This window comes from Paroedura picta, chromosome 4 (assembly GCF_049243985.1).
Source record: "Paroedura picta isolate Pp20150507F chromosome 4, Ppicta_v3.0, whole genome shotgun sequence".
Taxonomy (NCBI): Eukaryota; Metazoa; Chordata; class Lepidosauria; order Squamata; family Gekkonidae; genus Paroedura; species Paroedura picta.
Genome location: NC_135372.1, coordinates 96245439 through 96269359, shown reverse-complemented (window position 1 = coordinate 96269359; position 23921 = coordinate 96245439). Strand labels below are relative to the sequence as shown.

Sequence of the window (23921 nt, the reverse complement as noted above, 5' to 3'; positions counted from 1 at the left end):
ACAGCATGAATTTTGCTACACTTTATCACTGCATCCCTCTTTAGAAGGCTGAACACCCCATTAATCTTGCTCTGTAGACCTTCCTCCAAGCTTCCTGCCAGTTGTTACAACTGTGCTTTTGACTGTTTGCAATAAAAGCAGCTGCCAGCTATGAATCTTTATGCTTTCATTGCAAATGAGGCTTACTATACTGAGACAGTAATTTGATACTGAGGTTAAAAAGTCTCATCAGGTTTAGACTGATAAGCCAACCCATAGTAATTTCCCAAGTGGGATTGACTTCTTGGGAACAATGTAATATTGTTGTGCTTGTTCAAAATATTCAGATGTGAACAGCTGTGGCAAAGAATAAGAGTTACTATCATCTATCTACAGCTGATAAAGAGTAGTGCCTTGTTATCATTGCCCTTGTGCTTCAGGTAGAAGACAAATGTGAAACTGAGCCATAGATGCTGTGCCGAAGAGCTCACAATATATCTGTGTGAGATGGACTATATCAGGTGGGAGTGAGAAATGAGAAGGTAACAAGGAGAAGACACTGGCCTGTCTGATAAACAGAAGGCATGCTTCCACTGGCAGTGGAACAGAATGTTGGCCTTGGGAGATATAAATAAATAGCAGCTTCCAATTCAACAGAATCCTGCTAGTGAGTCAAGGAGGAGTTAAAGTGAAAACAAGAAGTGAAACCTCCCATCTCTTTTGCAAAGAAGGCAATGCCATTTTTATTTCTACTGGGCCAGTGGAAAAACAGCAAGAAGGGGGTCCACAGGAAAAGGCTGACCCCAGCTCTTGCTTCACTCCTTGTTTTGGGAGTCCAGACGCTTCTAAACACTGAATGGGATGACACTATTTTGTGTCCCTTGATCATTTGCTCATTGTGAATATTGCCTGTGATCCAATTATGTGGGAAACGTAAAGTTGCCAACTTTTTCTGGCAGGGCTCTTGTGCCTTTAATGACTGTTTTCCTGTCACCTTATTTCCCTACTGGGAACAAGTTTCACTTGCTAAATGCCTATATAAAGCTGTTAAAGACACAGAACGTCTGTTAGCAAACAAAGTAGTACCCTGCATGACCTTGAGCTTCCAATTATGTAAACCGCCTTGAGCCCCCGGGGAGGGCGGCATATAAATAAATAAATAAATAAATAAATATATATATATATATTATTTATTTATTTATTTAGATTTATATACCGCCCTCCCCGAAGGCTCAGGGCGGTTTACATTAAAACTAATCAACGATACATGAAACAGTCTTCGTTAAAACATACAGTAAATAATAACAGTGGTTGTAACCATATAACAGAATAATGTAACAGTATAACAGTATAATAAAATAATATAACGATGGAACGGTGCAATACCACAATATATATATATATATATATATATATATATATATATATATATATATATATATATATATATATATATATATATATATATTTAAAAAAATACATTTCAAGAATTTGTTCAAGGTCCTATGAAGATGGGCCATTTTTCCCACCATCAATACTTTGGCCTAAAGCTTACTTTATTTTGATTCAGGCCTAGTAATGTACAGAAATATTTATACTCCTGAACACATGTCCCCTTTTGTTTTCTGTCTAAGATGGCAATTTCATGCCCATGGCAAAGCACTTGGACAGGTACTTCAGCAGAAACACATCTGAGTCTAGGTTGATGTTTGCAAGGGAGCAGTTCCCTATATGGCATCAGATCATGTAATTCTTCTGAGCTTGGTTAGTTTTACAGGTTACACAGAAACGCAACCCTCCTTCCTCTGTGTGGGACATGACACCATAAGGACTCTGAGCACAGATTGACATAGCTGAACACCAACAAAGCAAAACCATTCCCAGGAGGGTCATAGGCAATTATTTCCCTCAATGGGGCTGGGAGTGTGTAGGAGGGCTAAGAAATAGCAGCTGATGACTAACAGACTGTTTTTCTTTGCTGGGCAAATAGGGAATTTGTAGAGGCAGAGCCTTGATGCCATGCCTTAAAACAGCTACCTGCTTGTCTTCCTTTTCTCCTTCAAGCACAAACATGCTAGGTAAATCACCTGTTTCAGGTACTGATCCTGCTGAGATCTGGTGCTGGCACAGAAGCTTGTTTACTCAGGAGCTCTGCTTTGTTCCTTAGCACCTGTGCACTCCTTGCTAGAAATTTCCCCTGGGAAAGAGGAGACCAAAGTTCCTGAAGGCGTTGCTCGGAAGGACACCTGAGCTCATGTGGACCAGATGTTGCCATTCTTTCCTTACTCCATGTTGTAACCTGTTGGGTTATCAGTGATGATCAGCACATGAGCAGGGTTGCCCCTTTAACAGAAACTTAATGTGTGGACATGGGCAGCTGAAGCTTTTCCTGGCACATCACCTCGTGAATAACATCTCATCAAGGCTTGGTTAAAGAGGCAGGACATTTTTTGCCTCCAGGTTGTTGGTAAACCTACATAAGAAGGAAGCAGGAACCATAATAGCTGGCATGCTTTCTTCTCCAAGCCCCACCTGCAGCATCTGGGTGGTGGCAGCAGGCAAGGCTTGGAGCCACAAGTGTGCAGGGCATATTGCTGTCATTGGCCATCTGGGGGGGGGAGGGGGTTAGAATAGAAAGAGGGCCCATGGTGGGCAGAGGGTGGGGATGCTTACACTAGAAAGCATTTCAGAATACTTCTGATCCAAAACTCCCCCTCTGCCCAAGAATTCACCTTGAGGTTTTAATTCACCCTGAGAACCAACCTGTTGCTTTGGTTAGCAGCAGCCGCCTCTGATCTGGAGAACTGGGTCTGATTCCTTACTCCTCCACATACAGACAGCTGGGAGGCCTTGGGCCTGTTACAGTTCTGTCAGAGCTTTCTCAGCCTCACTTATCTCCCAGGGTGTCTGTTGTGGGGAAAGGAAGAGTAGGCGATTGTAAGCTGCTTTGAGATTCCTTGGGGTAGTGAAAAACAGGGTATAAAAACTTCTCATTATTGTGATTGTTCTCCTGTATTTCACAGGAGCCCAGCTGCAGACTAGCAGTCGTCAGAGACAGGAAGAAGAATGAGGAAAGAAGCTATCAAGCTCCCAGCACTAAACACTCAATCTCTTGGTGTTACTAAGGAGCCTAGCTGGAAGCAGGATGGGGTCTTACTACCTTACACTCTACCGCCAGATCACACCCAAAAGGGAAACAACCAAGAGCCAAATGGCAAGAAATTAACTCTTTGGGACAGCCTGTTGGATGGTCTCATGCTATGCAGGCCTCAGCTTAGAGTCTGCATTTTGTCCAAGAGGCAGGGACAATGGAGAGAAGACCCATCCAGGAAGACTACAGATGCTGAGCAACTGCAACCTCAAGTAAAGCTTGCCTGCCCTTAACATTAGGATAAGAACGGAACTAAAGGTAGGGAAAGAGGATTGTGTTTTTTCCCCTTTGTGATCCTTGCTCAATCTTAAATGCTTGAACAGAACATCTATATTCTTTTTATTCATTTGTTAAACTTATTTTCTTATTCATTTACAGTATGATTTGTACACTACCCCTCTCAGACTGGCAAAATACATATCATTGAACAGTAAAATATATGAAACATCACAAAACCAGTTCATAAGTAACATTAGAAGTTAAAAAAATTGTCTGCAGATTTATTTGGTTTTAATTGACTTAAATAAGAGGGAACCAGGCTGTTGGAGTTGAGAAGAGGGGCTGATTTCTGGCTGATCTCTGGAAATGCACCGCACCTACTTGGTCTTGCTCTTGGAAGCATGGTGATGGGGAGTGGAAGCGGAGAAGCGCACCACAATAGCTCTCAGTGTAAAAGTTGTGATAGATCATCCCTCTCCTTGATTGTAGGAGTATGGTGGGAGGTGTGGCAACTAGGCGAAGCTTCTAAATGGCAGTGCAGGTACAAAGTGCCAGAGGTATAACTCTGTCCAGCAGGTCAGAATATAGTCTTGGAATCACTGATGATGGATACTCAGCCGCTTTTTGGTACTGCTGGGGAGTGGAGGAAAGGGATGGTGTTGCTACCTCAGGGTAGCTGCAGGATTTTTTGATATCTCAGCGATCAACCAGAAGGAATGGGAGAAGGTGGGGGAAGATGTTTGTGTATGTGTATCCATCTTCCATCCATCTGTATTCTGCTTTTTACTTCCCAGTGGAGTCTCAAAGTGGCTTACAAACACCTTCCCTTCCTCTCTCCACAACAGATACTATGTTAGGTAGGTGGAGCTGGGAGCTCAAATAGAGCTGCTCTGTGAGAACAGCTTGAAGAGAGTCCAAGGCTACCCAGTTTGCTGAATGTGGAGGACTGGGGAATCAAACCTGGCTTTCCAATTTGGGCTTTCCTACCTTTGTTTCCCAGGCTGAAATTCTCAACATACTTTCTGAACTGTCAGATGGAGGCAGCCACCCATCAGGCTTTGCTCCATTCCCCTTCTCAAAAAATGTGTCTTTAGCAAAATGGTGCTTGCTTGCACCTTTGGTTTTGTTGTGCCCCTTAATCCCACCCTTTGCCACCCTTTGATTGCCTCCCCCCAATTCTGCACCCTTAATCGGCTCCCCTCTTCCCCCAAGTGCCCAAAGTGTTATTCTTTTTTAAAACTTAGAACAGTGCTGTAATGTGATCACCTCTCCCACACCCTTTTTTAAAGGTAGATTTTTCAGAATTGCGGGAAGGATGGGGGAGGGAGGACAGCAATAAGGAAAAGGGCATTCCCAAACAACTCAAAATGTCAGGGCAGGGAAAAACTGGATTGCATACACTTCCATATTTGGGAGCTCTAAATTAGACCCTGATAGGCCCTGCTTTAAAAAACGAAAGCCAGTTTTCTGGGGATTCTTTTGCTGCGGGGCGAGTGATGGGGAAATTCGGGTCTGCACCTGAAGAGGCAAATTTCATTGTGGAAACAGACAAACCTGACCATTTAAATATACAAATCCATTATATTTTCCTGGTACGGAAGCAGTCTGGTTCTCGAATCTGTTTTTTCAGAGGGCAAGGCTGTGGAGAAGAAAGTATTTCAGACAGGCTCTGTGTTGCACATCCAGCTCCCCCAGTCACCTGGTGGGTGGAGAAGCTTAATACAGTATTTCTCCAACTTAAATTTATAATCTGCTCTGTGTCAAGTGACTCAAGTAGGCACCAATAGGGAAAAGGAGAATGAAATGGCCCCTCACTTATGAGTCTGCAAGTTTCTCCACAGCCTGACAACCTGAATCAAACTCAGATGACAAGATGGAATTCTAGGATTAAAAACAATTACTTCTCTAGGGTTCGATGACATATCACGACTCTTAAGGGGCTTTATATGTGAAACTGCCGATTCACTAAGCAAGCAGTACTTGTCACGTTGCAAAAACTCACTTCCATAATGGAGGACAGGAAAATAGCAAATAGTGCACTGATATTAATAAAGGAGGCTCAAAGTGATCCATGCAGTCAAAAACCTGTTAGCCTAATCTCTTTTCTAGGTAGATTAATGGAAGGTTTAGATGAGTAAGGGAAACTTCCACGTGCTGAGGCATCACATCTCTGAGCACCAATTCTAGGACACAACATTAATGTGAGGCCTTGGTCTAGGGCTATAGTGGAAGACCTCCTGTCTTTACCTCCCTCATTTCCCTCTGCCTCTTCAAAGAAAAAAAAATCTCCTTGGCATTGCTTGCTCTGGCACAAGACTGGAAGTGATGGCATCACATTGGGGGTGATGTTTGAGGAGTTGCCTAAAACTTAACCATTTTCTTTAAAATCCTTTGGTGTTGCCCTGTCATGATGTTGTCACTTTTGGTTTTGTGCCAGAATTCCCAGTGAGCATCAGTGCAAAGTTGAGAAAATCATCTTTGCCCCCAATTTCTCCTACTGGGTTGCTAGCTGTGGCAGCCAACCCCAAGCAGCATCAGTTGGCCCATCAAGATGCAGGACTAGGTGGACCACTGATCTGATGCAGTAGGCGTCTTCTTGTGTTCATATTTATAAAATAATAATAGTCAATATTAGAACACCCATGATAAAATACATCTACTACAAATCTCCAGTGTTGGGTATGCAACATGTACCACACAAGAAGAGTAAGAGATTGCAACAGGTAACAAAGGATTCAGCAGGGACATATAGTTACTTATCAATACAAGTTTCACTTAGAGACCCAAATTCTCAAGTAATGGTTTCAAACATCTGGACAGTCATTAATCCAAAATGTAAATTGAGGAGAACGAGGTAGGGAGGAGGTGGCACTGAAGGGAAGCGTGAGGTCTTAATAGGATTCCTGGGGGAAATTCCTGCTGGCCTGTATTGGGTCAGAACTTATTAGCTGAGTGTGAGTCTAGGTTATGTTAACACAGCAGGATTCATTGTGTCTAAATGTGTCTTGATCAGTTACTGAAAGGTCCTCATTAATGGCCTAGAGCTGGGAGATGGAGGGGTTTGTATCCTAATGAGGCTGCCTTTGTTTCTAGTGCGTGCAATGAAATTATGTGGAATTATTACTGCTCTTTTCCCATCTCTGTTGGTGCTCAGCCTTTTCACTGTGGATGGCCCCAAACTCATTTTCTGATTGGCAGAACAGGGCTGGTCTCTGTTGTCAGGATGGAGAAGAGGAGGAGGGAGGGAAGCTGACAAATGGGAGCTTGATGGAGACAGAGCTCTGTAAATAATGGAACCTTGTTGCCCACAATATATTGTTCAGCTGGGACAGTTACTTTTTATGAAAAGTCTTACCTTACCCTTACTCTACCATCTTGACTATTATGGTGATACACCTTAATGATTCCATTGCATTTCCAAGTTTTGTTTTTTAAAAGTACAAAACTGTCCCCCAGTACAGGCTCTACCCACAATTAGGGATACAATAACTGCACTGACAATGCAACAGGGTTTCCATTTCCTCTGGCTCCCCCAGTTAGCACCATGCATCTGACTTGCAATGATTTCTTGTCCAAATGTCATACAAAAGGAAACTTAGCCCCTGGAGGAGCATATAGTTGCAGGCATGACATGGGCTAAATCTATACATGCCAATATATTAGTGGATGGATGAGCTTTATCAGGATGGTCAAGAGGGGCCACTCAAAAAGCTGGGAACAATCCTGTAAAAAGGAAATGCTGTTACTGATCAACCAGAGTAATGATTCTCATTGAGAGGTGCGAAAGGGCCATTACTGCAGGGAATCCATCTGCCTAGTTCTTTAGTGCAGGGGTAGTCAACCTGTGGTCTTCCAGATGTTCATGGACTACAATTCCCATGAGCACCTGCCAGAAAATGCTGACAGGGGCTCATGGGAATTGTAGTCCACAAACATCTGGAAGACCACAGGTTGACCACCCCTGTGGATGAGACAGTTTGGCCACTACCAAGCAGCAGCAGCAGCAGCAGCAGATGCCTAATAACAGAGCACTGACCACTTAAGGCATGGCAGCTGTCATTAGGGAGCCCCCCCCCATTGGGTATGTGGATCTGCTGATGAGGGGCTGAGCTTGAGGTCCTGGTAAATGGTCCAAAGAGGAGCTCATCAGCTGCAAAGCCTGGACCATGATACTGAGCCAGCACTGGTTCCCTTCCAGGAGGTAATCACAGAAGAATACAGGCAACTCCATGCTGATGATGTCATTGTCTAAATGGCAGCAGGTAAAAGGACCACTCAAATGCAAGGATTTCTCCATTGGGCAGCCCCAAATTAGAATCCACCTTAAAAAATGATATTGCTGTAACTGGGGAATCTTTACTGGAGAATCTTTAACCGAGGGGTAAGTGAGCACACACTTCAGGGCAGGAAAGGTAAAACTCGGTGCGGAAATGACAAAGTCAAAAGTGAGGGGTATCACTAGTGTGCAAATAGTCTCAGTCTGAGCAATTCACTGCCCAAGAGCTGAATCTGCCTGTCTCCTTGGCCCGCTTGCCTGCTTGGGGAACTTTTTGTTAGCCACCAAACCATCATATCTTTCAAGAAAGCCTAAGAGTAGCATGATGGCCTATAACTTATAATAAAGGAGTTTCCTTATTCTGCATGGAAATGTGAAGCAACTTACACCATCAGACTGTTAGCTCATTTAGCTCAGTATGATCTGACTGGCTGTGTCTCTTTAGTATACTGGATGGAGAAAGGTCCAATACCTGCTGCGTAAGGTCTGTTTTAACTGGAGATGCCAGGGACAGAACCAGGACTTTCTATGTACTGAGCCTGTATTCTGTTGCTTAGCAATGGCCCCTCCCACTTAACCATATGTGCTTCTAGTATATTTTAGAAGCTCAGAGACTGAGCTTTTAGGTTCCTACAGTATAAGGTCTGGCTGTCAAGTTGTCTCAAAATCTTATTTTCTGGTCAGTTACTAATTTGTAATAAGGGCCAAATTTTAAATTGCCAGTGCTTTTATTGCACATGAAAATCAGCAGGCAAGGTACATGGAAGAGAATTGTCACAGATCATGTGCTGCTGTCTGTATATGTGTGCTAAAAAAGAGCTGACTTGTTTTGTGCTTTGGGGTTGGTGGCTGAGGTACATGAAAGAGGGAGAGGTCTGCTGCGGTTCATGGGGCTAAAAGAAGCCCGTGGCTAAAGGAATGCTATAAATATTGTCAACAAGGAATTTTTCCTGTATTCTGGGCCTTCACTAAATCCTATCAAAAGGGATATCCTTCAGATCAGGTCTATGCTGGACAGCAGAAAATAATCCCTGGGAGCTGAACTGGTCCCACTGGCCACTAGTTGCCTGCTCTTCAGCTCTGAATGTCACAGAGACCTCTGTCAGATCAGCCTCCCAGAAAGCAGCCTTAGTTTTTATAATCATGTGAAGGCTAAGGCAGAAAAAAATCCCTACAATCAGTTTATTTGTAGAGTAATTCTGAACTTATTCATTGTCCATAAAGATAATGAAAGCTTCCTCAGTTACATTTATCCAGCTGTTCACTCCTAGGCCTGCTGTTTCTCTTGAGGATTAGGATATCATCAGTGGCAGAAGTTCACTGTGGCAAAGGGAAATAACTCGAGGATAGCAGAAAACTTGTCTCTGCTCCAAGGAAACATTCTTCTGTGCCAAATTCCTTGACAACTTTCCCTTTTACTCAGCTCCGGTTTGAAAAGTACCCAGAGGAAGGGACTTCCCTCTCATGACTCATAGGCTGGTCATATGCAGCAGTGATTCAGCAATCTTGACACAAGGCCAGAAGCTCTCACGGAATGAAAGCAGGGAACCTAAGGGGAAGGGAAGGCGAAATCAAGGGCAAATGGCACAAGGGAAAGAAAAGGGACACAGATCAGAAAGCCTGTAGCAGAGCATACATTTCGCCCACAATTTTTATCCTTATCTCCAGTTTTCCCAGAACTCCTGGTGCGTTCCCTCAAAGTGGCCCTAGGTGTTTTAGTGCTCTGGATACAGGGCTAGGTCAATCTAACCTCCCTCCCTAGCCACTGCCAGTACTGAGCTTCAGCCATCAGTGTGGCTGTGTTGAAACAGAAAATAGCTCACAGTTGCCTAGCAACACTGGCCATTCTCAGTATGGTGTCCAGTGTCCCCAAGTGATTGTGTGTGACATGGATAGCTCAGTATTAGCACAGGGCTTCCAAGCTCCAGGTGGAGCCTAGGGTTCTCCTGGAATTATAATTGATCTCCACGCTTCAGAGATAAATTCAACTGGAGGAAATATCAGCTTTGGATGGCATCAGTGCTCCTGAATTCACTCCCCAGGCACTGCCTTCTCAACCTGAAGTTGGCAACTGTACATATCCTCACTGTGAATCACTGTAGCCTGCATTACACCATTCCTAAGGTGCCTCGCTCACTGGTCTACTCTAAATTGCAAACATTAACCTAACTAATCCTGCCATCTCCATGCATGTATGTGCATGGTTACCCCAGAAAGAAAGAAAAAGCAGTTTTTAGTACCTCACTTTTTACTACCCAAAGGAGTCTCAAAGCAATTCAAAACTCCCTACCCCTCCTCTCCCCGAAACTGAAACCGTGAGGTAGGTGAGTCTGAAGGAGCTGTGAAAGAACTGTGACTGGTTCAAGGTCACCCAGGTGACAGCATGTGGACAAGTGGGGAATCAGACCTGGTTCCCCAGATTAGAGTCTGCCACTCTTAAACACTATACTAAGCTGCCACTAAGGGCTTTCAAGGCAAGTGAGAAACAGGTAGTTAGCCATTGTCTTCCTTGACAGAGTCTTCCTTGGTGGTCTCCCATCCAAGTACCATCCTGGCTTTGCTTCTGAGATCTGACAGGACTGGGCTATACCATGCTGCTCTCTCTCCTCCTGCTAAACCTTGCAATGTTGTAACCAGGCCCCAGGATCAGGCCTATCGAAGTGCTCACTAAGCAGGTCAGAAAGGGCCTGGGATTGGTTGGTGAAGAGAAATCCTCCAAAATCTGGCTCAGACCTGTCGTTACTGACTAATCTGCATTATATAGCCCCTGTGTATAGCTCAGAATGTGGAAAAACAGGACAGAATTCAATTTGCCAAAAGCTTTCCAAGTGGATGACAACCAAGTCTGAGTAGGCCAGTTCCACAACTAGGAATTACCACAGAGAAGTCTAGCTTTCTGGTAGCTACCTGCCTGATTTTAGAAGGTGGGGACATCCAGAGAAGAAGGCAGATTCATGGGGGACCAAATGTTCCTTGAGACTATTTTTTTTAATGTTTTTCACCATTAAGAAAAAATCTATTTTGTCATTGGATGTGTATGTCTGCCGCACATCCCACATGTCTCCTCTGCTGGCCAGCCCATCCTGCCTGCCCTGTATGCGTACTCCTGCCCACCAGTCCACTCCACTTGTCTTGTCTGCCAGCCCATTCCACGTATCTCCTCAACCAGCCAACCTGACCCATGACAATGCCTGCCCTACACATCTCTGTGCATTCCCTCTAGTCGGCTGGCCTGGCCCACTCACCCTATAAATCTCCTCCAGGCTGCCTCATGCATCTGTTCCACTGGCCAGCTTGCCCACCACTGAGGGACTCAGATGAACGAGGGCTGCTGACTGGCTGGCCTATGTCTCAGAGTCCTCCTGTGCCACCTCCCAAACAGTATCCAGGGCATGTGCCCTTGTTACCACACCATGTATATATTACCATTTGTTATTGAATGTGTTTGTCTGTGAAGGGAAGAAAGCTTGAACAAAGAGTACCCTTTAATATCTTCAGATGTTGCATAGATTCCATGGAGAAAAAACAAACAAATAGAATCACAGTCATTTGTACCAGCTCATTAGAATCTAGCTCATTAGTTTCAAGATAGCTATATTGATCTTACCTCAACCAGAGGTCTTGTCCATTGATGGATATGGAGCTGTGCTTCTTTGAAAGCTGAGACTATGGCTGGTACAGTGGAAACTCCAGAAATATTGAGAACTGTTTTTTTAAAGAAATAATTTCTCTGTAGCTTTTCCCTTTATTCATTTATAACCCATTGAAAGTTGCAGATTTCCCAGTGAGAAGCTAGGTTTGTTCCCTCTCCCTTCTCCCCTCAGCCAGCAAAATTGCCTGGCCCTTGTGAGATTTGCCTGGCCTCCTTTTCAGCCCTGGTCCCGGCTGGTGGAATAGGCTCCTGGAAGAGCTATGGGCCCTGCCAGAACTAAGATGGAACTTTTCCACCAGGAATTTGGTTGAGGCTGGGCAGATGGAGGAGGAGATCTGCCCTTCCACCTGCATTCCTAGCAAAGCAGATTACATCATATCAGAAGTCTTGGGGGGAGAGGGGAGAAGGGCTGGCTGGATTTGGAAGGGTTTGGAGATTATTAGGGTATTGTTTTTACTGTTATTTTATATATTGTTAGCCACTGCAAGCTGGCTGGCTGGGAGTGGCAGCCTAAAAATATGACAAAATAAATAAAATTAAAATTGAAAAGTAAAAAAATAAGGTGGGGCAGGGTATGAGGAAGAAATGTCTATAGCACAAAGCTCTCTCTCTCTCTCTCTGTGAGAGAGATGCCATCTGGGCACCAGTATACCATGGGGTACAGAGACCATACAACAGCCAGCAGCAGAAATGCCAGAAGGTTAGCCTTATTTGTTGCAGTCTTGTGGCCCCTTAAATCCTAATAAGATTTTATACCACCATGAAATTTCATAAACTACAGACTACTTCATCACATATATAGACCTGGCTTCACTAGGTGCACAATTATATTTGAGCTGAAAGGGAAAAAGTTGTAAGCTGCAGGGTCAAAGGATACAAAATATAGGGAGTACAGGGTAAGGCTTAGGTGTAAAATCTAGAGTAATAAAATACGTAGACCATCCAAAATAATAGTATTGTGTTCCTATTTTTGCTTAGCCAGTTAGCACCTGTAATGGCTGAGGAATCTCAGGTCCTTGCTAAATCCTTGAAATTTGCTGTCAATCTTCTTGATAAATTTTAAATCAGTTTCATACTAGAGCAGTGGTCCCCAACCTTTTTATCACCGGGGACCAGTCAATGTTTGACAATTTTACTGAGTCCCAGGGCGGGGGGGCTAGTCTTTTGATGAGGGACGTTGCCACCGCCGCCTTAGCCCCTGCTCCACTTGCTTTCCTGCCAGTGCCCCTGCCTTCCTGCTGCCCGCTGGGGGGCGCTGCCAGCAGCAGCTGGGCAGTGCCATGCCTAGGGGGAGCCCCAGCCATGGCGGCCGCTAGAGAGCACCAAAGGTGAACCGGCAGCAGAGTAGCAGGGCAGTCCTGAGGCAGCAGCTGGGGAAGCTGATGAGGAGAAGCTGTGGCCCAGTACTGACTGATCCACGGACTGGTACTGGTCCCTGGACCAGGGGTTGGGGACCACTGCACAAGAGTTTCCATTGAAGTACTCTTGCTGGACAATGGTGACTTCAATCAGCAGTGTGTCCTCAGACAAGTAAGAGAATTTCCACCCATTTTCTCTTTTTGCTGCATACATATAATTTCTCAGGGTCCCATACTACCCAGGAGCAGCAGTTTTTGCAGAGATCAGTGGGAGGGCAAAGTCAGAAAATGTGAAACCACTAAAAGATATTTTCAACCCATATTTATTTACAAACCTTCCTGATGAAGTTTGCTTCAGCTCTGACTCAGTTGTCTGCAACCACATATAGTGCTTGATCTGCACAACACTAGGAAGATGTGCTGCCATAATATTAAAGAAAAAGATGGAAATTGGTGCTGTCCTGTAATGGCTGGAGAGAAATCGAGTAGTCAGTTGTTAAATAATCTTTGACCTGAAACACAGAACAATAGCATAATCTAACCAAAATGATCATTCATACTTTCTGAATATGCTGAATAGATTGGGATGCAAAGTATTAGAATGACAGATATGAGAACAAAATACTGTGCTGCCTATATTGCTTTTTAAATAAGGGCTTAAAATGTACCTGAACCTGTTGTTGTGACTTGCTGGTGGAGAAGGTAGCAGTGACTGGAAGCACATGAACACCGAGAGATTGTTTCAGAAGGTAGCTGTGTTGTTCTGCCCTGCAGTAGGAAAGTTATATTTGTGTCCAGTAGCACCTCAGAGATCAATAAGATTTCCAGGGCATAAGCTTCTGAGAATCAAAGTTCCCTTCATCAGATACCATCCACGGTCCATCAAAGTCACCACTGCTTTCTGTGACTTTCAGATCACCTATTTCCTTGTACTTTTAATTGGAGGATAGCAAGGATTGATTCTGTGATCTGCATGAAAAGCCAATGCTCTGCCACTGAGCCACAATCCCTCTCCTGTTTTCACTGATCCCTTCTGCTCAGCCTGGGCCCTGTCACAGTGACTTACTTTTTGTCTTCACTTCAAAGCAAATCCATTCTTCTATAAGGCAGCTTTTCTGTGGCCAGTAAGCAGTTAATTATTTTTTTAATATAATCAATCCTTGTAATTTTTATGAAGGTGTTACGCAAACTGGAACCAAGAAGGAGAAATAAGCTCATTACAGGGTTCCAGAAAGTAATAATGCAGGACCTTATAAATCTGTTTAGACCAGAGCAAATTTTGGTAGAGATGCTCCAGAATCAAATTATGACAGAAGAAAATGAATGTAAACTTAAACAAATTACTTTATTGTATAAAAAATAAAATCAAAACAATAAAATATAAATAACCTAAATTAGGAACCTGAGATCTGTTTCCCTAAGCAATTACACACATACACACCTCACCAAAGATGGCAAACTTCTAAAAGGTAGAAGCAAGGAAACTGGGAAATTTTAGGGTGGGGATTTACAACCTTAAATCTTGAGGTCTGGAAGGTCCAGGAGCAAATACAGTGAGCAGAACATCAAGGAGCAGAACATCAAGGAAGAAAAGGAGAGATAAAAACCTGCAGTGTATAGCAGAAATTCTCAAAAGCGAACCAGAATTCTGACCAGCAGGGATCTGGGATCTGAGGAACAATTTGCTAACAAATGGAGGCCCCAGGGGAAGTTGAGTTTAGCTATCCTGGTTTTGGATTAAGTCAAGATAAAACATTTTAATCTCACTGGCTGGTTTAATGTTAACTGCTGTCAGACTTTGACAGGGAAAAGTAGGGAAAATACCTTGGCTAGGCTATTGTGAGCCTAATCTGCATGAGCACAAAGAGTCTGGGTGAGGCAAGATAGCTCCTGAAACAGGGATGGAGCATAAATTAATGAGTTTCCTTCTTGAGTAAGTTTAAAAAGGAGGTGGGGGAGAACTAGGTCTAGGTTTATGACAGCAACCTCACTGGTCTTGGCAGTCACTTGTGTTAATGTTTCCAGTGTTGAAAAATGTTTTCTTATTGGGAACAATATGTCACTCTGCTGAGGAGGTTGTGCTAATTCTAATTACTAATTTCAGCACACACTTCCTCTTCTTTCCTGGGAATTTACAATGTCACAAGTACTTGTCCCTAAGTTGCAGATGCCCTTGGCACTTAGAATGTGCAAAAGAAAGTCCAAAATAAGAGGGAGACCCTACTATCCAAGTGGGTCTTGGCTGGAGGAGGAATGGGGTCTTCACAAAGGCCTTTCTTGACATCTTGTGTTCCTCTTACTTAGAATGAAGACAGATGTAACTTTTTCAGAGCAGAAAAACCAGCCAGAGCAGGAGGGGGCTTTTGGATGAAGAAGAAGAAGAAGAAGAAGAAGAGTTGGTTCTTATATGCCGCTTTTCACTACCCGAAGGAGGCTCAAAGCTGCTTATAGTCACCTTCCCTTTCCTCTCCCCACAACAGACACCCTGTAGGGTGGGTGAGGCAGAGAGAGCCCTAATATCACTGCTTGGTCAGAACAGTTTTATCAGTGCTGTGGCGAGCCCAAGGTCACCCAGCTGGTTGCATGTGGGGGAGTGCAGAATCGAACCTGGCATGCCAGATTAGAAGTCCGCACTCCTAACCACTACACCAAACTGGCTCTCAGAAATAAAGGGATTGCTTAATCAAGATGGGGGATGGCAGAGATGTTCCATTACTTTAAACTTAATCATAGAATCACAGAATCATTGCGTTATCACCAAGTCCTGGAGACTTGTCAGTTTGTAATTTCCCTGGAAGGTCTAATATTTAATTTCTGGTCACCTCAATTTGGCTTCATAGAGTTGGGAGGGACCTCCAGGGTAACCTAGTCCAACCCTCTGCAGAATGCAGGAAATTCACAACGAAAAGAGTAGGAATCAGTGGACAGTTCTCACAGTGGAGGGAAGTAAGTAGTAGAGTCACAAAGGATCAGAATTGGGGCCAGTACTATTTAATTTATTCATAAACAATTTGGAACTAGGGGTGAGTAGTATAATGTATAATGACCAAGTTTGCAGATGGCACAAAATTGTTCAGGATGATGAAAAGCAAGACTGAGTGGGAGGAGTTTCAAAAGTACCTCCACAAATTGGGTGAGTGGCTGACAATACAGCAAATAAATTTCAATGCTGGTAAGTGTAAGATGATGCACATTGGAATAAAATATCCCAACTTTAATTATAGGCTAATTGCGTCTGAACTTGCTGTAGCTAAGATGGGAAAAGATCATAGTGGGGTCATAGTGAGGCTCAATATGTCTGGCTACAGTGATCGATGCAACAGTCACCTCTAGATTAGACTTCTGTAACTTGTTCTACATGGGCCTGCCCTTGTCTTTGACCCGGAAATTACAGCTGGTGCAGAATGCAGCTGCTAGGGTCCTCATGGGTACACCTTGAAGGGCCCATATCCAGCCTGTTCTGAGGCAGCTGCACTGGCTGCCAGTTGTGGCCCAGAACAGATTCAAGGTGCTGGTATTAACCTTCAAGGCCATCTGCGGATTGGGCCCTGCCTATATGAAGGACAGCTTGTCTCCTTATGCTCCCCCCCAGGGTTCGTTGCTTTGCAGATGGTAATCTGCTCATGGTCCCTGGCCCCAAGGAAGCATGCCTGGCCTTGACCTGGGCCAGGGTTTTTTCAGGCCTGGGCTTGACCTAGTGGAATGAGCTCCTGGAAGAGCTGAGGGTCCTGACAGAGATTCTGAGCTTCTAAGTTCCTCAGGGCCTGCAAAACAGAGCCAGGTCTTTGGTTGAGGCTGGGGTTAGGAACAACTGGGGCCCCTCCTCCAGCCAACGCTGCATAGAGTTTGCCTTTTTCACCACTACAGGACACTGGGTTGACATGTGGAACTAAACAAGGGAGTCGATAGGGATGCAATAATTACTCCCCCGCAGCCACCGTCTGTATTTGGTCCGGAGAAAGGAGTGCAGCCATTAAAGGGCTTCTCCTGAATCCTTGCCCCGGCAAGGTGGTGAGCCAACAACTTGTGGTTGATCACAACTTGTGGACTTGACCTCTATGCCCTATAGCTGGGCGTCCAAAGGAACTGGGTGTCCACTCTGTGAGACAGGATTCTGGACTAGATAAAACATTAATCTGAACCAGCAGGGCTCTGTTTATTTTCTTCCTTACCAGCCCATAGTGATGCATTCTGGAAAAGTTCTTGGAGTAAGCAAACTACATCATAAAATATTTTTTTTTTGCACTTTAATGTGGCCTATCCTTTTCTGCCTTTCTTTGGACTTTCTTTGTTGAAGGACAAAGACTTGGTGGAAGGGAATAAAAAGATCCATGTAACATTTGTGCTATTATAATCATTCTTATTTATGCATTCAGTTTATATACTTTGCAGGTTTTTATGCACTGTAATAATCTATCTGCTTCCCCTACTCACTTATTATTATATTCTATAAAAAGGCCAATGGCTGATCTCAAAGACTGATACATTTTCAAAGAACTTTAGACAGCAAAAATATGCAGAGCAACATCATGCAGTGACAGACCACAGTGACTGGATTCTATTTTGGGTTTTGCAACAGGCTTGCAAAGTGTCCTTGGGCAACCAGTTTCTTCTTCCTCTTTTCAGAACTTGTAGAGGTCCTCAGAACACTTGTCTCTTTTTGTCTTTCTGGCTCAATAACTGCTGCTCTGGCTATTCGTTTTGTGGGGGTTTGCTGCCATCTACTGTACAGATGGATCCTAGTAGCCAGGGGTGGGTGGGTGAATTGTGTTGATGGGGCAGAATGCCAGTACAGTTCAATGATACTTGATTTTAGTGTATTCATTCTGTATTCTGCTTTTTTACTTTGAAGGGTGCTTTTATTGGTCTGCTCAGATAAAGTTATTTTGGTGTCAAATCTGAAGAATGAAGGAATTTTGCAAACCCTTAAAAAAGAAATTGCAGCTTACTTTTAAAATATAGGTTAAAAAATCAGTGACAACCCAACTCTCACAAGGTATGTGGAACACGTACCTGCTCAGAGGCTTCTTGGACCCCCTCCCCTTCTCTTAGACACACACATACACAAACTCCCCCCCACCCTCACCACCCTTACCTCTGGTTTACCTGACATCCTTCCTGGTCCCTTGCCCCTTCCTCAGAGGCACACCCAGACTCCCTTCTCCCTCTCTCCCATATCACCCCACCCAGACCCCCTCCCTCCTTTCAGCCTCTCCCCTCACCCCACTTAGACTCTCTCCTTCCTCTGCATCCTCCCAGACTCCCTCCTCCCTCCCACCTCCTCCGCAGACTCACCTTCCCAGCAGTGCTGAGCCGGGTCGCTCCGTGCTGTCCCGTGATTGCTCAGGCCTTGGGTGGGGCCAGCACTGGGCCACCAGGCCTCCATGCTGCCTCTCAACTGACCAGGCCACTTCTCCCCTGGGGTGGGACTATGGGTGTCATATCCGTAGTTATATCTATTTTGGAGGGCGCACTAGAAGATGTGTTCCACATCAAAAATTGAAAATTGCTAATGGAAACTTGCAGAAGGAACTTCTCCAATGATGGCCTCATTTATTTTCAAGATGAGATCCCAAAGGATGATATCACACTGACTAGATGACAACAAAAGTTTAGTAAATGGGTATACTTTTTTCAGTAAGAGGTATTATCTTGGCCATTTTGAGCTGAGCCACATTTCATCAAGTCACATCTTTTAAAAACAAGATTATACAAAGCACAAACATGATGTAGAATTATGGGGCAGATCCAAACCCCACTCAGTACTAGTTGAAGGTATTTCCAATTGTGAAAGAGAGGTGCATATTTTCCCATGAATGACTCCACTTACCATGTTGCATTCCACACAGATCAGGTGATCCCCTAACCATTGGGTGTGCTTTTCAACAGACAAAAGGAGCTGCAATACAACTTCTGTAGCAGGAAGATCTTGTACCAACTGCATTGGCCTCCAATTTGCTTTTCTCACAGTACAAAGCAGAGTTTTTGATATTTGTCCCTAAATAATTGTTGCTCAAATTACTGGAAGTGCTGCCTCAACTATATATACCTGCTTATACTTTAAGACACTCAGGAGGTTCTGTGTACTCTGGGAATCTACAGATTGAGGCATATTTGGTGAAGAACTCATCCAAGGGCCTCCTTGGGCTGCTGTATTGTAAAAATCATGTTCCTTTGTTGGCTGTATGGAAGTTTAACAGTGGGGCCAATAGTGGCTCTGAGGAGCAGTTTAAGGGTGGGAAAACAGCAGGAGTGGGGCGGGGGCTAAAGCTGCTTCTTCTTGTGTGCTCTGGTTGCAAGCAGGAAAAAGCTGGTGTGCATCCGGAAGGCACAAAACTCCTACAGCATATGCAATACAAAAGTCCTTGTGTCATTTCCCAATCAAGATAAAGAAGTTGCAACATGTAGAGCCTTAATTTTGCAACCATCTTGTGGGGGAAAACAGACACTGCTTCCAGGGCAGAGTCTGCACTTACTTTCTTTATTCCATTGTCAAACCTGTTGAATTCAGATCGCTTTGAACTCGAGTATTCCTCTCCCCCCCCCCCATTGAAAGAGGAAAGTCTTCTGCATGTAGTTAGGGAGGCTCAGAAGAGGGGGGGAACCAAGCCTCTTTCTTTCTTTTCTTGAAGGGGGTGGGGGGGGAAGAGGAGCCAAGCAGGGAGCCTCTTTCTTTTCTTGGAGGGGTGGGGGAGAGGATTGAAAAAGGCAGAGAAGGGAGAAAAAATCTAGGACTGACAAAAATTGAGAGAAATTAGGGGCTTCTCCTTTAAGGCAAGCATGTCACATGACCAGGTGTAACCTATCTGAGGTTCTCTACCACGGAGCTTTCTTTCCCAATCTGGGTATTGAGGATTATCAGCACTCTGAGATATCCCACATTAAAGGTAGGGTCACTCCGGATCAATCCTTCTTGCTGCAGAAGGAAAATTAAAATCGCCCAAAATCCAAATGGAAATCGCATTCTGTGTAGAGGGCAGGGACTGAATCGATCTGGGATTGGAATAAAAGCTCTGTGGAGTTTACACTCAGGACTAACTACAAAGAAGAAAGCAATACTACCCTCAACAAAGTGACTTGTTACCGAAGTCCATTAAACTTCAATGGAGTTAGGGGTCAAGCCTCAGCAAGTCATTTAGAAATGAGTTCCAAGATATTCAACAGGGCTTCAGGATTAGAAAAAATGCAGCATTAGAAGCATTGCCATTCTGAAATGTCTTTCCGCATTATTTTAAAATAAACTTACTTGTGAAGAAATCAGGAAATGTTTGACTAAAAGCCAGGTTACGCTTAGGAATATGGGACACATGAGTTTGTAGATTTGTTTATTGGTTTTTGCATATGTGGATTAATTTTCCCCCCAGTTTCAATAGAATGCAACAGTATACACCAACAGCCCCCCCTCCTGAACAATGAGTGAAACTGCAATGAGGAATTGAGATCAGAAAACAATTATTTTTAAAATTTTAAATGCTTGCTGGTAAGCTTCAGTTCCTTTACAGGGCAACAATGAAACAGCAGACAACTTTCCATACTAAAAAAATGTTTGGTGATGTCCACCATTATTAATCTGCTGCAGATAGCGAGTCTTGTGGCAGGCAGGTGTGTGTCTTGGTGACAAATCTAAAAGTGGTACTAATACCCTCCTCTTTTGTGCCCAGGAGTAGTTGTTACTTATTAGAGCTGGTGGGGTGGAGGGCAGGATGCTCAATAGCAGGCAAAGCCAGCGTACAGTAGGGACAGCTAACAAATTCTGTTGGGGTCAAATCTTCCTCCCTTGCAGTGATAATTAAAAAACAACAATGCTGCAGTGCCATTCTTTCATTCTGCAGGTGCCAGCCCAGGGCCACCTCTATCACCCTTCTTCGGTTTTACATAGCTAGGAAAAGGCTGAACAGCAATATTTCCCTTCTCACACTAAGAGAGAAATTGCTATTACAGCAAAGATAATTATGAGATGGATACCTGAACCCTCTTCCCCAGGCTTTCTCCTCTTACTAACATAAAATGTCTGCTTTCTGGATCTATTTTAAAGGTGCAGGGCTGGACGTGCTTAGTAATATGGGCTTATGTTAAAAGTAAATAGCACCTTGGATTCATTCTATTGTATATACCTGATTTTGAAATAGGTGTGGGGGGAGGGATGAGGCTTTAAATAGAAAGTACACGTCAGCCTTGGTGGCCATAACAATTATCTGTCTGATAGAGTCACTGATTGGTCACTTTTTTCTTCCTTCTCCATGGTAAAGGCAGTCCTGGTCAATGGATTCATATCCATGGACCAATCAGGGACTCACATGGAGTAGCGGTGTAGATGGGCCCAGTTTAAAGAAGAATAATCCCTTCCCATATGAGCCCACATGGGTCTTAGACCTCCCGTCCAGACTTGCTCCCCATTCACTCTTTGAAAGAGGTCGAAGAAATGAATGTTCTCCATGGTAGCCTCTTCATTATGGATTGGGCTGTCCAAGGGAGTGAGGGCCACATAATCTATTTAGACATTCAGAAAGATTTTGTTTGTATACTGTTTTTCATTTTTTTTTCCAAAGGAAAAGCTATATAGAAATATGTTGAATAAATGCAACAAAAATGCGAAAAGATCGTTGTGTGGGAAGGATAATAGCTAGCTTTAATTTGAAACTCAGGCCCATTCCGCACAAAGGAAATATAGTGAAATCCTTACCTTTTGCAAATGCTGTATCTTTGGCGCTTTGCACAACCGTCCTCATCCAGCGACCCAGCAGCAAACCGGCAGCTATATCCTCCATTTAAAGCGCTAGTGGGGGAATTGCATAAACTGGATTCCCCCAACTATTTAGCGTGAGTGGGAGTAGAGCAACCAGCAAACCAAATGCCAAGGGAATGTGTGGAGTCGAAGTAGTGCTAGCTCTGGCTCCAGAGCCTGCCCCTCCTCCCTTCTCCCAGGATGGGGCTTCTTCTTTTTTTAAATTAAAAATGACTCCCAGGATGGGGCTTCTTTTTTTAATTAAAAATGACTGGAGCAACTTATAGGTGCACAACCAAAAAACAGCAACCTTTTCTCCACGTTTGCACACCAAGCATGCCTCTTTCCCCAACCCACCCTCCCAGGAAACATATCATTTTTTTAAAGCTTCAAGGTTCGTTATTCCAAGAGGGGTGGCCATAAAAACAGCCTATGGGTATATAAATAGACACATATGTGTTTAAACTGAGAACTTATATTAAAAAAAAATTGGCTCGTATCGTGATCCCTTTGAAAGACAGAGAAAGGTGATTGGCCACCTATCTTGATTGACAGACAGAAGAGAGGAGTGTGGATAGCGCGTTTTCCTCTTCTGCCATTTCAAGCAGGTGTACAGAGTGGCTAGACATGTGAGATGGCAGCAAAGGAGCCAGGAGGTGAGGAATTCCTGGAAGCACGATTTTTTTTTAGCGTTAAGCCATTGTGCTGGGGTAATGCTTTTTTTTTTAATGTGCGGAATTGCCCTAAGTCTTTGTTTTAAAACTTGGGGATAAGAATGCTACTGTACTAGGGGATTAAGAGCTGATATTTTGTGACTTAATGAAGAAAAAACAATTCGGCATGCTGGAAACTTCCCTGTGACGGTGCTCATGTTCCCATCACATCATGTTGATTGCCACAGCTAAGTATATTGGGAGCTCCAAATATCTTTGCCTCAGTTCTGCACAATTTAAGTAGGGGCAGAACAGAAGTAGGGGCTGCCCTGTTGCTTCCTTCTGACACTGACTTTTATTATCTTCCAGTCAGCTGAGGGGCAGCTTTGATGCTTGCCAGACTTCTCCCTGCAAAGTGGAGATGCAGCAAGAAGCTTCTTGTTCTTGGGCTGGTCCAAGCAACCTGCTGTTCAGTTCACTCCATGAGTCTGATTGGCAATCAGAACAGGGGCTGAAGTGGCAGATGCTCGAGCATCCTTGGCTGCAATACATTCTGTTTGTCATTTTCCTGATAGGATTATTGTTAACGGGATACTGCATAGGTGTAACGTGTTGTCAATTTGCAACCGATTTACAGCGACCTCAGCAAGGGCTTCCAAGGCAAGTCAGAAGTAGAGGTGGTTGGCCACAGCCTGCCATTGCACCATCCAAGTACTAACTAGGAAGGACCCAGCTGGGCTTTTGAGATCTGACAAGATCATACCATTTCATGCCACCTTTCCTCTTGAAGGAAGTATTGTTATTGCATTATTGCTTTCTGTTAAATTCCTGAGCTAAAATTATTACAAAGGAATTTCCCTTTGGTGAGGGAATTTATTGAGGAGGGTGGTTGCCATGGCATCAGTTAGTCACAAGAGAAGCTATATGTGCCAAGCTGGCATTATATTTCCAATCACAAAACTATCAGCTTGGAAATCCCTGCAGAATTTGAGTACACAAGACATTCTAAAGCTACTACTCTAGACTTTCTCAACTTTTGAATAATTGAGAACCCCCATAAACGTTCTTCACACTTCGAGAAACAGAGGGACACAATCGTGCAGAATATGGTTGGGAAGCATAGATGTGTACATGCCCACTCAAGACCCTTTCCCACCACCACCAGGCCCATCATTGGCCATTTTGGAAGAAGAGGTGGGGCGACATAACCATATATGGTGATATCACCTGATAAAGGTTTAACAAATTTGAAAAAAAAATATAAAAAATAATTAACTCTCACCCATTCATGCAACCCTTCCAGGGCTGCCAAGAAACCCCTGGGTTTCAAAAAAAAAAAACCATGGCTGACAAAGTCTGTACTACACCTGTGGAGAGCTATGACTTGAATCCATAGATATTCAGTTAGGGGTAATGTTTTATTGGGCTTTTGGGATACTCCTGTTTGTTTGACAAAGCAGCCAATTTGTCATGTTAAGCATTTACTCAGACATAGAGATTAATATCCTAGGTTTCATGCATGGGGGAGGAGGAGTTGAGCCAGAAGGATTAGAAGCAAGAAGGTAATGTAGCTCTGGTTGTAGTATGAGGATTATAGACTGGGGGCTTTAGGAAAGATCCTCATGTTCTTCAAAAGCAAGAAATCTTTTGAGAGTACTCAATTTCATTTATTACAGTCTTTAAACTGCAAATCTCTAAAGCACACAACAATAACAAAACAGGAAGAAAAACAAATTAATGGGAAATGGTAAGAAAATTTTATGAACCAGAAAGAATGAAGAACTTTGCAGGCTGTCTAAAGAGCTGAATAACACAGTGAAAACAATTTTTTTTAAACTGGGGAGATTAAGATGGATTGGCCACATTTTGAGAATGCCTGCCGAAAGAAAGCTGTAACAAATTCTAAAT

The 23921-nt window shown here is 43.7% G+C and overlaps 1 protein-coding gene across 7 annotated transcripts in view; it reads left to right on the top strand.

Moving 5' to 3' along the window:
• The window catches only part of GRM4 (glutamate metabotropic receptor 4), a 506939-nt gene that overhangs the window by 13031 nt on the left and 469987 nt on the right, over positions 1-23921 (top strand). For 3 of the 7 annotated variants that reach the window (XM_077334406.1, XM_077334405.1, XM_077334404.1), the window contains exons 1-2: positions 1527-2537; positions 3003-3388. The gene's annotated coding sequence lies outside the window, so the exon portion shown is untranslated. Of the gene's footprint in view, positions 1-1526; positions 2557-3002; positions 3389-23921 lie in introns of those variants that run through there. The other 4 variants (XM_077334409.1, XM_077334410.1, XM_077334412.1 and 1 more) reach the window with 3 other exon arrangements.